Source organism: Amphiura filiformis, unplaced genomic scaffold (assembly GCF_039555335.1).
Source record: "Amphiura filiformis unplaced genomic scaffold, Afil_fr2py scaffold_180, whole genome shotgun sequence".
Taxonomy (NCBI): Eukaryota; Metazoa; Echinodermata; class Ophiuroidea; order Amphilepidida; family Amphiuridae; genus Amphiura; species Amphiura filiformis.
In genome coordinates, this window is record NW_027305644.1 from 19605 (window position 1) to 35792 (window position 16188).

At 36.2% G+C, this 16188-nt stretch overlaps 1 protein-coding gene across 1 annotated transcript in view; it reads left to right on the forward strand.

Annotated features, from left to right (window-relative positions):
* The window catches only part of LOC140145241 (4-hydroxyphenylacetate decarboxylase glycyl radical subunit-like), a 32773-nt gene that overhangs the window by 1004 nt on the left and 15581 nt on the right, over positions 1-16188 (forward strand). Inside the window, exon 2 of the mRNA XM_072167010.1 lies at positions 3142-3225. The gene's annotated coding sequence lies outside the window, so the exon portion shown is untranslated. The remainder of the gene's footprint in view (positions 1-3141; positions 3226-16188) is intronic.

The following is a 16188-nucleotide window of genomic DNA, read 5'->3' on the forward strand; positions in this document are numbered from 1 at the left end:
TTGACACAGGTTGTCTTTCTTTCATAGACTGTTCTGTTTCAAGGACCAGTGAAGTAACATTGCTGCTCTGAAAGCTGCATTGTAAGCAGTTATACTTTATAGCGTCCTTTCATAGTTCATATATAATGATGATGGTATTAAGATGGATATCCAACTCAATAACTTTAATGCACATATCAAATGCAACCCCGGCCCCTGGGGACCCGGGGATGGTCCGAGACTTGACATCATGTGACCCGGGATTTGACTCAAAATGTGTCCCGGGGGGAGCCGGGTGTTGGCCGGGACTGGTATAAGAGTTGACGTTGGCCAAAACCCCGGGAAATTGGGTTGGGACTTTACCCGGGCGAGGGCCGGGATTATGTCATAACGTACCCGGGGTTTTCCAACCAGTATTTTTAAAAAAAATGGGGCGTGAACATGGCCGTGGTTTGCTAGTAAGGATTCCCTTCATTTATGGGCCGGGGAATCCTATCACTTGGCCGTTCTTGAGCCGTGGATGTATATTAATAATCCACTGAGACGCCACATTAATGTAACTGTTCATATTAAAATCCAAAAACAAAATCTTGGCTGTTGCGCTATGTTTCAAAATTTTGCAGTAGGCCATGTATTTGCTATTTAGCGGGGCTCTAAAGTTAGCATGTTTAACCAGACCACACTGGCTTCTTGACATGCACATATGCAAACGAGAGCCTGCTATACGCTTATTTATGCCAAATGAAGTTGGTTTCTATTTTTTACGCTATTTTTTTAAAAGTTTTAACCACCCGCCGAGAGTAAAGTTTTAAAATATTTTAAGTTTTAGGCCTACACTCAAAAACAAAACTGACCGTGATAATAAAAGAATCCATGATACTTTTGTGACATCTGCGATCGACTGCTACATGGCCATAATACTTAATGGAAGACTATACTATAGGTAGTGTACATGTTCTTTATAAATTCTCGAGCTGTATTTTTCTTCTTTTAAGAAAATAATTATAAGTGTATAATATAAAAATTGAATATAATGTCTTGTGTTAATATACAGATTATTGATCACAAATCGTTGAAAGGATGTTTTAAATAATATCCAAAATGGCAATACCTGTCATGGCAATTTTGAGCCCGCATGACAAGATTGATGCGATATTAAGATCCAGGCCTATATTCGATGCTCAGGGCCAGGAACTTGGGCCGAGGAATACCCGGGGTTTGCAGTGGCTTGCATCGGATATTCGCCCCGGGAGGGCCGGGGAGTGGCTGAGTGTTTTGCCCGGGTGGGTCCGGGACTGGCCGGGTGTTTACCCGTGACTTGAACTTTTAAACCCAAAATCCACGGCCCACGACCCGGCCATCCCCGGGTCCCCATGGGCCGGGGTTGCATTTGATATGTGCATAATAGCCCTTTGAGCAGTTTTAAATTTAATATTGAACAAATGAAAAATACCTTAGGCTAAATAGACAAACCACAAAAGCACAATATTTTGTGCAAATTATTGACTTTACAAAAGCACTTCACCATGAGATCTTGCAGTGGCTCCGGAACCGTGGTGGGGGTGGGGGCTGGGGCGGCCCCCTCAATAAATTTGGTGAGGAGCCCAAGTACCCTAGAGCCCCCTCCCCAATAATCTGAGGAAAAATTCATAATTTTACAGTAAAATTCATAATTTTGGGATCAATTTCATAATTTTAAGGTAGAATTCATAATTTTAGGGTATAATTCAAAATCTAAGGTACTACAATTCATGGAAAAATGTATGCATTTCAAAATCTTCCGGAGCCTGTGTCTTGTCAATACTAACATGACTAAAAACAATGACCAAAACAAGAACAGGGCAAACGCACTGAGCAATTGGGATGAAACATTTGGCAGGGCAAACAAGAGCCCAGCAAATATACCAAGTCGCATGGAGAAACCACATGTGACTTGTAAAAACCTTTGTGACAGCCCACATGAAGAATTCTAGAGGTGCAAGATCAGGAGATCACATTGTCACAATAAGACCATTTTCATCTCGATCATGTGCAACAATAATGTCAAATTCAATTTTTTTGCGCACATCATCCCAAAAAAGCCTTTTTTGGAAGCTCGAAGACATATTATACAGTGCATACAATGGGATGCCCCATCAAGATCCCATGTGTAAGTGTGAAATTTTAATTTCAAACTTACACATGGGATCTTGCTGTTTAAAAACACTGCTATCTTAAATGTTATTTTCCAACAAAATAATTTTGGGAGCTTGTTGGCAAACTTAGTTATCTGAGGTTAAGGTCAAAATTTCCTATTTATGCGCATTTTTACTTGCCTGTATTTATGCTTGCCAACATCACTTGACTCTCTGAATAGTGGTTGTTCTTTGCCAGAGTCAATATGTGACCATCCATCTCAAACCGCTCGGCAAATTGTATTTCGAGTTACAGTCCAAAATGTGCATAAAGCTTGTACATAATGTACCTAATAATTGTCCTAGAAGTTTCTCATTTTAGTCCAGTCAAACACCAATCTTTAATCCTATTGTTGAAGAGGATAATAAGCTTATACTTATAGTAAATAGCTTTAGTCTTTGTTTGCTTTGGCTAAATCCTGTTCAAGTGGTGGGTTAACCAACAATTAACAATGAGAGGACATTCCTGAACCTCGTTGACTTGGGGATGATTTGAAGTGACCGCCAATTATGCCCATTTGATATTTAATACCAGCAATGTAGAAAAGAGAAATATTGCAGCACCAAAATAATGTACACTTTTACTGAAGGAGCAAAGTTTAACAAGCCATAACTCCGCTTCTGGATATCGTTTGAAGTCAAATGATATATCATTGTAAAGCTTATGATATATATTTTCTAAACACGGAAGAAAACAAAATTAACCAGGGGCAGACTTTACGAGCGTTTCGACGTGGATGGTCAAATATTCATCACTTCTATTTTGCGAACTGGAAAATCAATAAAAAAATATTCAAATTAGAAATTAGAATTCTATGAAGAAATATTTAGTCACTACAGTTCACTTTTATTTTGCATCTTCACACTTTACTGGAACAGCAATTTTGGAAAAAACAATGGCCTCTAAAAGCAAAGCTGTAAGTGGCTTTTGCAAAAATAATTTAGTCAAGACAACAAAGTTATGAAGTTTCCTTTGATTTTAATTCAGAGTGGAAAGGAAAGGAACGTGAACCAACGTGGAGCCAGAACAGACATACTACGAGTATCTTCAGGTCCTTGTCCATGTGAAGAGGTAGGTTATCAGATTTGGTGGATATGTAGGATTTAAGGTGGTACTGCACTCCTGGCAAATTGTGTGCCTATTTTTGCATTTTTCTCAAAAATTAAAGCGTATTGGTGACAAGTAAGAAATGTATATTATAGGGGCAAGGACTACAAATACTGCACTGGAAATTTCAGCACAGACAACAGTTGTGGAGTTACAGTCAAAAATGAGGGAAACCCAATATTTGATCAATAAATCAATAACTACTTGCCTTGAGTTGCTGATTTTCCAATGCAGTAGTTGTAGTCCTTGCCCCTATAATATAAATAGCTTACTTGTCACCAGCGCGCTATAATTTGTGAGAAAAATGCAAAAATAGACAAAAAAAATTGGCAAGGGGTGTAATACCACCTTAAAGGGACGTTCAATATTATTTTTAACTGTCTTTGCATCTTGGCAAGACTGGCTTTGCATCTATGAAATCTGGGTAAGCAATTGCAACAATATTATTCAAAAGGCAAATTCTACGATGAAATGTATGTATCGCAATGGCAGCTGTTTCAACCAAAACTGTCGCAAAATTCTGTGTTCGGCTTTAATTCAATGCCACTATGCCATTATTCATCATCTTCATGGTATTCGGGTCTAAGCCAACGGCGCAAAAACAAGCTTCAAATCAGTCAAAATAAAATGGTGCGCTATATTTTGTACCTAGAACCCCGGACACATATTGCTAAAAGCCGAACTTGATTGACAGTCTGAATATTTTGAATGTAGAGTGTAGAGTAAAAATTTGAAAATTATGCCACGTGCACACTTTTCTATGGGTCTAGTGCCCCTTACTTGTGTCAGTTGTTTACTAAAACGTCTGAAATTCACAATCGCAATACTAGAAGGCGGCCCTTTAATTTACATGAGCCTAAAATCAAAAGTTCAGCTACCAATACTTTCTATTATAGTGCAATACGGAATTGGAACATGCTTCCAAGTTCCAAATGATATCAAAACATCCCCAATTTAAATCAAATCAATGATGCAATAAGGAATCATCTCAGTAATGGCCAATTTCCAGTGAGGGTCTGTTGTCTTCTTTTGTTGTTTATTCTCTGCCATTTCTGTAAAATCTTTTTATTAATGACCCCATTGGAAATAAGCCTGAAACATTGGCTTTTATGGGTTATCCTGGTTCATAGTGTATTTTTATCCTCACTTTATATATCTTTTTATTTTTATTTGTTTAGTGTCATATATTATGTTATGTATTTTAATCTTGTAATAATATATATCTTATGTATTTCCTATTTTTATAATTCTCTGCTCAGTGTGGAACCAAATAAAATTAATCAATTCAAAGATCTGACCAAAAATACCATAGTGTAGAAAAAAATAATGAACTCACCTTAAGGTTACACAAAGAGACGTATAAAAAACGTATAAAAGACGTATAAAGTTGTTCTCTAAAACAGAGTTTTCTCAGTAATCAAATATCGCAGCGAGTGAAATGTTGGTGCATTGGATGTAGCTTAACATTTTTGTGTGTGTTATATACAAATTATTAGAATAAATTTGAAAATCCTTCGTTTAAAGCATTTTTACCCACCATGTTCACAACATCAAAAACACGTTCCATGAGGTTTTTTTTCAAATGTGCGCTCCCTATAAATCCACACCGAGCGATTGTTTTCTTCTTTTTCGTATTGTATTATAAATCGATCAAAGAAATAATGTTGCCATGGGGAAGAACCAAATACAGTACCGATTAAATTTTAAAAGCCCTTTTTGGGGGAAAATTTTGGAGAATTTGCTTGAGAAAAAGCGGGGTTGTGAAATTATCGATATCTTGATTACGAGACGTTAATTTAGACATCTGAATACCTACATTATTTCTCAACATTCTGCCAATTGCTATTCCATTTGATTTTCACTCCAAATTGAAGCTAGTTTTGCAAAAACGAGGTTTTCCTCCATCAGTTCGTTCAAAATTTCAGCGCCGACATGCGTGTTTATTCTAAGAGCCATAATGCGGACGCGATTGTAATCATCTTGAATTGCATCCAATTATAGTTATATCACCCGCTTTGAGAACAGTCTATTGCGTAAGTTGATCGATGGCCGAGTGGATAGAGCATTGGACTGATAATCTAATGTGAACTATTTTTGTGGGTTCGAGTCTCCGTGTGGCTGAATTTTCTTTTTTTTCTTTTCTCATTTTTACTTCCTTTCTTTCCTCTTTTCTTTCTCCTTTTTTTCATTTCTTTTTTCATTTCTTTCTTTCTTTCTTTCATTTTCGTTTATTTTCTTTCTCTCTCTTTCTTCCTCTTTTTTCACTATGTATTTATTCTTTCTTGCTCCTTTCTTTTTAGTTTTATTTGATTGATTCGCTGAGTGCAGTGAATCGTGATTGATTGTTTTTCACTTTATATAATTCAGAAATTTGTAGGCCTGCTAAGTCTGTCTTGTTGATTTTCATCCCAAATTCGATTTACAAATAATTGCTTTTTGATATTGTTGTTGTTGCCTACCCTTAGGCCTACATTGTAATCAGGGGAATAGCAGCATTGATTTCATCAAAGATATCAAGGCTATAAATTCAAAATCAACACATTTTCCAGGGCGTAGCTTGACGAAGTGCCCCCAATCAATTTTAAAATGTATAAAATCCTTGTGAAAATTGCCGAAAACGGCTTGTGCCACCCCCCCGGCATCCGAGCTCCGGGCACGAGCTAAGCCAAGTTTCATAGCCTTTTCATGTCTTGACCGTGGTTCGATATTCTATTGTAAGTAGGCCTACGTCCCGGTACGCTTGTTCATTTTCTGCATGGCTGTTTCTGTTATGAACTTACGCCCCTCTGAAATCAAGCGCATGAAAAACTCTCGGCTAACCTTAAATGCTTCATGAACCCGTAAACTAACCCTTAAACCATTCTACATGCATATATACATATTTTATTTATTTCCATCAAAATACATGCAAATTATAAACATCAAAATAGAATTTTAAAAAGGATGGAGGAAGCGTTACACCACCTTAAAAGACATATCCCAGCAAACACAAAAACGTTTTAAAAACGTTTTAAATAGGTTATATTTTGGCTTTTGGTTTAAGTAAAAACGTTTTAAAAACATTAAAATGTCGGGTTATATAAAGGTCATGATAACGTTTTAAAAAATTTTGTATGAAAACACAATACAACAATATTTTTTAAATGTTTTCCAAAAATGTTATTGTAAACTATTTTTGCAAACATCTTTGCCAAATATTGTGTCAATACTTAAATAACATTATGTTAAAATATTTGAGCCCAGCAAACACAGAAATGTTCTTAAAATGTTTTTTTCAAAACCTTTTAATAACATTTAAATGTCGGGTTATATAAAGGTCATGAAAACATTTGTAAAACGTTATTGAAAATATTTTGGGCAAACATTTTTCGCAAAATATTTTTTCAACCCCAAAATAATATTCTGTTTAGAATGTTTTGTATCAAGTTTTCAAGAATGTTTTTGGAATGTTATTAAAGCGTTTTTATACCCTTTAAATAACCCGACATTTAAACGTTTTCTGAAAAAATTTTTTGTTTGCTGAGCAGTAGATTATCAAAAAATGTTTTTTATGGTTATGAAAACGTTTTATACTCTTAATATTCCCTTTATATAACCCGACATTTAAACGTTTTCTGACAACCTTTTATAACCTTTTGCGAATGATGTCGAAAACGTTTTGTGTTTGCTGGGATTATAGGCTAATTATTGTAATACTAGAATTAAGAATTACACACAAACACATTAACATTAAACAAATCAGATGTCTCAAGCAACAAAAGTAAAGGAATGGAGGAATATAAATCAGAAAAAAAATCATTTGATCAATAAGTCAGATTTACCGATGTGATAAAAATAATTATGACAAATCCTGAGTTTACAGCAAGGATATATATGCTTAAATTTTTCTTCATGAGAAAAGACGACAAGCGCGTTTTATAGGAATTTAAATTTCGAGTCGATTTAATATCAGAGGGCAAAGAGTTCCAAAGGTTCGGTCCCCAGGTTTATGCAGATTTAATTTTGTGAGTTTCGAGTCTGTAAGTAGTCTTGTTTCTCGTATCATTATTTGTGAATGCTTTCCAATTCAGTGAATAAATTATCAAATGATTGTTGAAGTAAACCAGTTTTATAATAATACATAAATATACCCAATTCTTTATACAATTCAAAGATATTTGATATTTTTTATCTTGTACTTTTGGATATAACCTTCTGTTGGTTTATTTATTGATTTATTATGCAAAATATTCTTCCTACGAATACACTTCAACAATGAAAATGTTATCCAAGGTGATTTCGGTTTGTTTTTTCTATTTTCGTCTCAGAAATAATTATTGGCACCTGAAAGGTACAAGGTGCATGTCCCCAAAGTCTCTTATTTTGAACCATCATATCTCTCGCAATTATTATTGTTATGAAAAACTAAATACATATTTGAAAAAACCAAAGTTGCACAATTATTTTGATACCAGACTTGACATTCTCATTGAAAACAAAAAATCAACACCATTTCCAAACCACCCAAATATCAAGAATTTCATTGAGTTCATTTGCAGTTCAAATACCCTTTTTAAACTAAGGATATCAACTTTTAGATGTCAAAGTCAAGATTTTCTGGTGATGTTTACCAACTTTTTAATACGATACTGTCCCTAGAGACATCTCAAAACAAGAAAATACCCTGTGTATCTGTAGTTTCAGCTAAATAGCCATGATGATATCAACTATTGCTTTAATGGCAAAGCCTATCTAGGCTATCATGTTTGATTCGACCTCATGTATACACTTCACAGTGTAAGCACTGCCGTTAGCATGATTTTTTTAAGAATTTCATTTGAGACGAAGAAAAAGGCATATAATAATCTATATATCAAAGTAAATTATTTCATTTTCCTTAGTATGTTTTTTCCTTTAATGACTCAATGGAAAGCTGACATACCAATTTATGCAATCTTGCAATATTAGAATTATAAATCCAAACATCGAAATAACCGCTTAAATCAGGTGTCAATTTCATACAGTTTTCTATTTGATTGTAGTATCACAAACAATGTATCCATCGTTTTGTCCCGCGTTTTGTATTCAAAAATATTAACAACTAAGGCTAAAGGATTGCGACGGAACCGAGCGGCTAGGTACTTTGGTAGCAAGTGGTTTAATTGGTGGGTTTGCTGGAGCTGGAATCCGGCTACGCACTGGAGGAGTCTGTGATGGACCACAAAGAAAACTACTGTGATACCTTGTTTTTACCTCAACAATTTATTACTAATTTATTCATAGTACTTATACTTTATCTCCGAAAAAGTAATAACCATCTCACGTGTTAACCAACAACAGGCTTTTGATCTGGCAAGCAGGCTGTCTCACGTGCCATAACAACAGGACAGCAGGTAACAGCAAGTTGCCGTGCCACAAATTAACACGCTGCACACAGGGCCGGATTTACCATAGGGCCAGATAAATAAAAATATTATTGAGATATTCTTATGATCGTTTTGGTAGACCGTATGCATTATTCTTCTAATTAAAAAAAAACCACACACACATACCCCCCACACACACAAAAGATTATGTTCTCGCTCTAAGAGACAATGAGTGTGGTAGAGCGTGACAGTGATACACATTTTAGGTATTATAGTGAAAAGCAAAATAATATTCAGTATGTTAGGATTCCATTGCAATTTAACTGAAGACCCGTAGATTAAAATCCTATCTGACTTGTTAGTGCAGTTGGTATAGCACGCGTCTCTGAAAGTCCCGGGTTCGAACCCTAGATAATCAGTGGAAGCTTTGTTCATTAGTCGACTTTAAGTTATTGACTTTGGAAAGTCTACTGTTGATAAGCCAAAGATCAGGGGATTAAATGAAAAAGCAAAATATATTACCCTTACTGTTTAAGGGGTGGGGTATGAACGTTTGGACAGTATTTATTGTGGGACATTAGAGCACATTAAACATATAGAATTGCATTCTGAATACGAGGAATGACCTTCTGATATCAAATAATTTTGATTTTTTGAAATTCGCAATGTTATACACATTTTATGGCAAATCATTAAAAATTGATATTTTTGATATTTAACAGTACTCGAAGTAAACTATATAAATCTGATGATTTATACTTAAAGTGTATGTACAGGGTGTCCCAAAAAATAGGCCCCTCATTGCGCCTTTTTTTCTCCTATTTCTGAAAAGTTGATTAAATATATTTTGGTATGTAAAGAAACCTTTAATCGTTAGCTTTAATAAACCAAAACAATTATTTCAATCGGCTCACAACTTTTGAAGATATGTTCTTTTGAATAAAAGTGCCCGTTTTTCACTCTGTCCACGGATAGCAAACAGAGTGGTTGGGATGGCTTATGCTGTGGAGTGGCCTGCACGATCACCAGACCTCACACCACTTTTTTTCCCTTTGTGGCAAAATTCAAGATCTTCGCAAACGTATTACTGAATGCATTCGCAAGTATTCGGCGCACATGGATGTTACGCAACGCAATTGATGCAATGAGGAGCAGGGCTGAAACCTGTATTCGCCAAGGAGGCAACCAGGTAGAGGGCAGAGCAGCACAGTAAACTCACTTCAGAAGAACTAAAGACAAACCAAACAGCCTTTTAGGGCTACCTTTTATCCTAAAAAGAGAAATGACTTATGTTGTAAATAAATAAAAGAAAGCAAGAAACAACAAAGTAAGAAAGTAAGAAACATAATAAAACAAAAAGGCATAAATAACCAAGAAAAAATAAGTAATTGCAAGTAAAGCAAAGAAGTCCCATTCGGCATCCATTTTACCCACAAATTAATGACTTTATTAACAATTCATTGCCCTTAAACCCACCGGTAAAGCCCATTCTATAAATAAAGTTATTTTATAAAGTTATCATTGAGGAATGTTTGATATTAATGCATGGTATGTGTACTCCTTTTCAATCTTTGAAGTAGCGAAACCTTCTCCGTGGACAGAGTGAAAAACAGGTACATTTCTGTAAAAGAGCATATCTTTAAAAGTTGTGAGCTGATTGATATAATTGTTTTGGTTTATTTAAGCTAACGACTCAAGATTTCTTTACATACCAAAATATATTTGATCAACTTTTCAGAAATAGCAGAAAAAGAGGGCGCAATGAGGGCCTCTTTTTTTTTTGGACACCCTGTAGGTGGGATGAAAAGCCGACGATCAATTGAAAATTTTGACCTTTCGTATTGAAGATATGGATTTTTCCCCAAAACACCAAATAAAATTAGGTCTTTTTGGGGAAAAATCCATATCTTCAATATGAAAGGTCAAAATTCAATTGATCGTCGGCTTTTCCTCCCACTACATACACCAGAATACTTTGCATACACTTTGGACTAGTTGGACAAGTTGGACTCTAAAACAAAGCGATATCAAGAAGATAGAGTCGTTTGAGCTGTGGGTATGGCGCAGAATGCTTCAGGTCAGCTGGAAAGAAAGGAAAACCAATGCATGGATCCGTCAGAAAGTGGGCATCACAGAGAAACAAGGTCTGCTCAGTCAGCTGAAGAAAAGAAAGATATCCCTGTATGGTCATTGGAAGCGGCGTCCAGATAGCATTGTTCAGATAACGATAGAAGGAGAAGTAGAAGGAAAAGCCAGGCCAGGTCGAAGGAAAACAGGATGGATCGATAACATCAGAATGTGGACGAATGGTGGAATGGCCGTGGCAAGAGAGAAAGCACGCAAGAGAATGCCGACGGTTCTATGAGGACTATGGCAACGCAGCAGCAGCAGCAACATACACTTTAAGAATATATCATTAGATTTATAAAATTTACTTCGAGGACTGTTATATATCAAAATGTGAAAAATATCAAATTTTAATAATTTGTCATAAAATTTGTATTATATCGTGAATTTAAAAAAATGATAATTATTTGATATCAGAAAGACATTCTTCGTATTTAGAATGCAATTCGATATGTCTGATGTGCTCTCATGTCCCACAAAAACTACTGTCGAAACGCTTAAAACGCTCATATTCCAGATCCCTTAAGTTATTTTAAGTCCACGGGGTCAAAATAGCTTGGACAATATGATAAACATTATTGTATTTATGAATGAACGTGGTATCGATTGGTATGGGATAGGGATAGGATTGGGAGCAATTAGTAAATTTACAGTGACTCTGAAAAAGCCCTCTTTTGAGTGGTTGAAATTGGGTACGAAATAGGGAAGTGAGAATCGAGGGCACACTAACTACTCCTCGCAAAATAGACCAACCTTAGTAAATAAAAATCCCTTTAAAAAGGGATGTGCTGGCACATAGAAGGAAACGTGGTATGTTTTTGTAATGGAACTAGTATAGGTAGATGCTAGTGGAGTTTAATACGTTTGGTAAAATGACTTGTGTTGTGTAAAAGACTATGTAAAATCAATCAAGAGGAGGTATAGAGTTGATATCGCAGACGTTGTAAGAAATTAGTAACAAAGATGTAAATAACTAAATCGAACGTGCCAGCTTAGCTATGGGACGCTACTAAACGCGTACCCACGCTCAGACCGATCAGCTGATCTTTTATTCACTGTTTACCTAATTACCATACGAAAGTAGAGAACAGGAGCTCGAGCCTCGTACAGCTATTTTTTTAGTTTGATGTCTCTTTTTATTTCGACTTTTTTGTTTACCTTTCTCATGAAATATGCTTTATTTATTGATTTTGTATTCACCACACAATGAAAATTCACAACATTGAAAAGCAATGTATAATTATTTATTCATATTATTAAAAATTCCCTTTAAAAAGGGATGCGCAGCGACCAAGTTCGTCATTTGGCTGCGGGGGAACAAATTAAGAGTAATCATTGTCGCACAAAAGCACTGATGAAGTTATGCGTGATAAAACATCACTATATACATATACCCTCATATCGCGCGTACCAAACACGCACCTTTACACGCAACTTTCGGCTGCATTACCGCATCCACATTAGCATACACTCCACTATACCAAGCTCATACACATGGCATGGACCATTCACACAATGACTTTGGCCTACTTTTTTATTCTTCATCTTGCAAATTGCTATGTTTGTGCTATACTTTATCACGGCAACTGTCTTGTTTCGCAAATAAGTTCATCAGTATTGTTGGTAAAATATAGATATTCGAAGGTTCCTTTGTACAAATCCAACAATTTGGGTTGATGTTACCATTTCTGATGTTACGCACCTCAAAGACAGTTTCGTGCTAAGACTTAGCACTTTCTCAAATTGACTGACCAATTCCTGCACATCGTCGGTTGCTTCCGGATAGAGCTGGCGTAGATGGCGCTGTTAGGACTTGGTCGTAAGTGTGCGGAAGAAAAAAGGTCCCCTGTTTTTAAGAAACATGGTATCAATACCGCGTTTAAGCCACACCAAACTCTTCGTAATAAACTTGTCCATCGCAAAGACAAGCGGGATGTTAAGCGAACATCGGACTGTGTTTACGAAATCTCCTGCCTCAACTATGATAAATCATAATTGTAGAAACATTGAGACTTATTGGTACACGACTCAAAGAACACAAAACGGAAGCTGATAAAGCTTTTAAGAAAGCCTACACCAGAGCGCAAAGACAGGGGAGGAGAATAAATCTACTATCACAGATCACGTGGCCGAGCAAAAACATGTAATCGGATGAGGAGCCACAAATCAAAGACAGAGAACAGAACAGGAAGAGGAGACACATAAAAGAAGCCATCTGGATAAGAAAGAGGGGGGGGGGGGGAAAACACTCAACAGAGATGAGGAAGAACTACTTTCATCCGCACATTTACGACCAAGTCCTAACATCGCCATCTACGCCAGCTCCATCCGGAAGCAGCCAACGATGTTCAGGAATTAGTCATGTCTTAGCACGAAACTGTTATTGAGGTACGTAACATCAACCCAATTTTTTGGATTTTTATTAAGGAATCTTCAAATATCAACTGTCATGTTTGAATGACAAATACAGGTTAACTATTAGCCTATCACAGGGCTTTATTTTACTCTGGAACATCTAACTATATTTTACTCTGGAACATCTAACTACTACGGCTTTTGAAAACCGCTACCGAGTTCGCTGTCTTGAGAAAAAGTCAATTTCGAGTACAGCAAATAAATCTCAGACAAGTTATGCAGTGGCTGATAGGTCTAGTATTGTGGAGGAGTATAAATAATCCTATCTAGTAGGGCCAGTGGAATATGGATATTATGTTTACACAATCTTTCCTATTTTTTGTCACAACAAGTCTAAATGTAAATAATTCAAACGACAGTACAAACTTACTATAACTGGTTTTTAAAATTTTATTTGAAGGATTTGAGGTTTTTCCCCCAACACGTTTGGCAGGCAAATCGTAGTCATATCTTGGATCCTTGAAGCCATTTATAAAGACACACAGTTTATTTTCACCAACAATGTTTACCATGTTTAAGAATAGTGGAATTTTTCACCTGTTGCGATTTGGTCGTTCGCAGTATCTTGCGAATGGTAGTGCGCTCTGGCAAAAATTGTAATGATCACTTTCAAGCGAGCGTGACGAAGCATACAAATGCAACAGATATACTTTTGTAGGTCCTGTGTTTCTTGAGTTATGATGCAAAGAGTGCTGGAATTGATACACCTTCGTAAAATGTACACAAATAGTTAACAACAATAAATCTAAGTGCTGAAATGAGCAAAATTTTGAGTTACACCTTTTCAATGTAAAATTTATTTTCTCGGCCAAATGAAAACAGTAAATGTCAGGAAAAACTGTAATGCTTGATACTGTATTTTTTTTCAAATCCTAGTGTTAAACTTAGGCGTGAAATTCAGTCATTTAGAGTAAGATTTTCAATTTTGATAGGCTTCAACTCTGCCCGCGAGCCTTTTTTGGATCAACCTTTTAGCTTTTCAAAGTAATATAGTTCGCTAATGAAGGATTTTCCCAACTTTCTAACGCACATCACCGTGAGCAATATATCATAGTTTTGTCAGAATTTCCGTTTTAATTTCACCATTTTTTACTGCCGGCTGAAAATTATCAAAATCCACGCGTGAAATCTGAGGCTAATATTAGCATTGGTGATCGATATCTCTGGGTGCCCGGCCTGGCTACAGTGTTGCCAGAACTTCAATATAGCAAAGAAATTCCCAGGCCTAGCGCTCCTATGACACTGGTCATATTGAGGATCTTTCATGAGTGATTAATTATTTGATTTCTTCATCACCGTGATCATCGGACCAATGTGTTGAAATTTGCTTCTCCTCAAAACAACTTTGCCCAACATTTGGTAAAAAAAATCAACAATCTTACATCTTACAATTGGTCAATATTTTAAACAAAACTTTCATTTACAAAACATAAATATTACGCTGTATGTTTTATCAAGCAAACTGTTTCGAACACACTTCCAAATAACCTTCGTAACATCCCCAGACTTAAAACCAAGCTTAAAACCAATCTTTGTAAATTGATTGTTTTTATGTTTGTTTGTCAATTTCGTGCTTTACTCGCTTTGAGTTCCTCATCGGAAGAGATTGTACCTTATAAGAACCATTCATTTATCATTGTTAATTTAACCTAGTGTTTCAATTGTCATGAAGGTGACTGGGTATGGTGCCTTTTGTTTGTGTTTGTTTGAAATTGCTTTTGGAAATCCACCGAAAGTCATAATGAACAGCCAAAACAATACAAGGTTAAACATGGAAGTTTATAAAAACCTATTAAATGACCTAAACATGCTAAAGGAAAAAAACATTTGTGGCAACAATGAGCCTTGTATTGCAAGTCATGGTTAAAATGTGTTGAGTACCACCCCTACATACACCCCCACTACACACCTCACACACCCCTGCACCCACCCCACCCCATAGGCCTACATAATATTACATGTATAACGTTACATAATAATATTTATATTTATAGCACGGCTATAGCTATACATTTAGAAAGTAGGTCCTTAGCGCTAAATTATGACAAATAGGCCTACATGTCCAATTAAAAACAAACCCGAACACAAGTCCGAAGGGTGTAATGAAAATGCCAACCCGCGATTGGGGGGGGGGGGGTGGGGGGGGGGGTCATACAAAATTCACCTGGAGATAGGAGTGACAGAAAATTAAAATCCCCTATAATAGCAACCTAATTTTTCTAGGTTTGGACATTGGATTTTCCCATGGACCTCATCCTAGGTAAATAAACAAACAAACAAACAGACAAAATGGTTTTCATAATCATGGAATCCATAGGCCCTATAAATTGAAATTGCAGGCTATCACGGGAGCAAATGTCCAAAATTCACCTCATTTACCAGAACACCCAATTGGGGATTTGGGCTACCAAATCGATGGCCGGGCAATCCTTGCTTTCAATGGAAAAGGGACCTGGATGATAACAATGGAAATATCGATTATTTCTGCTGGTTGCTCTCGAAATAAAGTACTGCGTTTGACATTTTCGGAGCATGAAGGGAAAAAGGGTAAAATATAAACGGAAATTCTAACACAACTATAATATATAGACCCACACGATGTGCCTTACAGAGGTGGGAAATATCTTTCTTTAGCAAACTATATTAGTTTGAGACGCTAAAAAATGAATTCCGTAAAAAGCTCGCGGGGCGAACTAAAGGCCTATAAAAATCAAAAATGTCACACTAAAAGACACAATTTCATGGCTAATTTTAACACTAGGATTTTAAAAAAAATGTATATCCAAGCACTATGTTTTTAACTGACATTACTGAAGATAAAAAATATATTTGACCGAGAAAATTAATTTCATAGCAAAAAGGTGTATCTCTGAATTGTGCTGATTTTAACATGTATCGATCGACTTTTAGCGCGACTAAGCAGAACAAAAGAATCGGTTGTCCTGCGTTCTGAGTGTAATGATTTGTGTGGAGTTGTTGATGAGATACTGGGGTGGCAAGGAGTTGATGTAGAAGGAGATGCCAAATTAGTTGCTGATTG